The sequence below is a fragment of the Quercus robur genome, chromosome 12 (genome assembly GCF_932294415.1).
Source record: "Quercus robur chromosome 12, dhQueRobu3.1, whole genome shotgun sequence".
Taxonomy (NCBI): domain Eukaryota; kingdom Viridiplantae; phylum Streptophyta; class Magnoliopsida; order Fagales; family Fagaceae; genus Quercus; species Quercus robur.
In genome coordinates this window covers 21,080,290-21,082,129 of record NC_065545.1, presented here as the reverse complement: position 1 = coordinate 21,082,129, position 1,840 = coordinate 21,080,290, and the positions used below count along the sequence as shown (strand labels likewise).

The 1,840-nt window shown below is 32.4% G+C and overlaps 1 long non-coding RNA gene across 1 annotated transcript; it reads right to left on the bottom strand.

Annotated features, from left to right (window-relative positions):
• Positions 1-550: 550 nt before the first annotated feature.
• Positions 551-1,493, bottom strand: LOC126708982 (uncharacterized). Its single transcript, XR_007649297.1, has 2 exons — positions 1,255-1,493; positions 551-865 (listed from the first exon to the last, which is right to left on the bottom strand). It is a non-coding gene; the product is annotated as an uncharacterized LOC126708982 (long non-coding RNA).
• Positions 1,494-1,840: the final 347 nt, after the last annotated feature.

Here is a 1,840-nt window from a genome sequence, read left to right as displayed (position 1 = left end):
GTGTTTTTCACCTGAGCAAGACTATAATGGCACTCTACTTGCTGTACTTGAGCTTGCAAAACTCTCTGCTTTCATTTTAAAATGGGAAACCTCGTAGCACATAAATTTCCAACATGTCATTTCTTCATTGTTTCATTAATTCATTGCTTTCCATTTAAAAAATAAAAAAGAAAGAAGGTTGGGTATAGACATTGGACAAGAAAATAGACAAAAGGGCTGAAAGTGGTTAGAAGGTCTAAGAATACTACTGATTACCATCCATAGTAATTTAATTAAAGCCTATTGTTTAATTACCGACAACATCGAACCACCCTCTCCAAATAAATAAATAAATAAATAAAAATTGTCATTGCTTTAAATGTTGTTTGGAGCATGTGAAAAAATGCTTTTTTTAAATAATAAAAAAAATTATTATCAACTGAACACTACTGAAAATATAATTCCTTTCGCATCCATTTTCATAATTAACTATTGTGACAAATTATGATTGGACTAATGAGATCAGTTTACATATCACCATTATGAAAAATTTTATAAAGAAAGAAACCTCTTTATCAAAAGAAAGCTTTTAATTATGAAAAGCAGCATATACAAAAAGTGTAAAAAGGTACATAAGGCTCATAATTATCAGCCAAACAGCAAAAAGTAAATGGGTTTCTCATGAGTATAATGTAGTATTTATATATGTACATGAAGTGAAATCGTCCTCTTTTATGGTTTTCTATAGGGCAAGAAAGACAGCTTCATCAAGTTGATGGCAAAGGAGGTGTATGTGAATGTGACTCGACCAGTATTGACCATAGGACTTGCACATCTTCGCATGGGCAAGACTTCACATCCTTGTACAAGATATAAATTCCTCTGCCTGAAAAAAACCAAAAGATGTGGGGCATTGAAATGAAATGCTTTAATATATGAGACTATGAGGTTGAATATAGAGCATGAAGTTGAATGTAGACAAAGAATTACAAGCAAAACCAATTCACAATATGCATGAATTAATAGAGAACCAATTCTTAGTGAGTTGGATTTTTCAATGCAGGAACAGAATATTGGCCAACAAACATGAGAAGAGAATGTTAAAAAACTTCCAAGATGCAATAGCATGTTTATTATCACACTAAATTTTTTTGTTGTTGTACTAATTAATACACTTGTTGTAATATAGACATCTTTTGGTGGTGTAGTTAGAGCAAAACCAAATAGATATTGAGAGAGGAAGATGAATGAGAGCACAAAAGAAAAGGAAATTACGATTTCTGTTGCTTGAATGCAGACGATCCCAGATTTTCTTCAATGGGGAGAGGAGGGACTTAAACCACCCCATTTGGAGAAGAAGAAAAATAGTGGGGTTTGGTTCACGTTAGGTGAAAGGTTGGAAAGAAATAGAGGGGGTTTATAAACTAGAAAGGTTTGGTTTGCTTGGACAAGGGTGACTTGTGTAGTACTATTTCCTCAATATATCTCCCATTCTCTTTCAGGGCAATCATGCAAGAAACACAATTCCACTTGGTGCTATATCTTTATCACACCCTCTTCTCTTATGGAAGGATCTAAAACCAAAAGCTGATGCAAAAGTACTATCTATTAAATCTCTAAACTCTTTTTAATTAATTCTTTCACTATATATATATTTCAGAAATTCTCATTTCCTTTTTTTAACAGATCACTTGTGACTCAAGCTACATTTTCTATGTACAAACTCTCTATGGCACTTGATATCCAACCATGTGTGGGGTTCTTGTTCTCTAAGTGAACAAGTATATATGTACTAGTCTATTAAAAAGTAATATTTCTCAGTTTCTACCAGTTATTTTATTTTGGCTTCATTATAATTTCT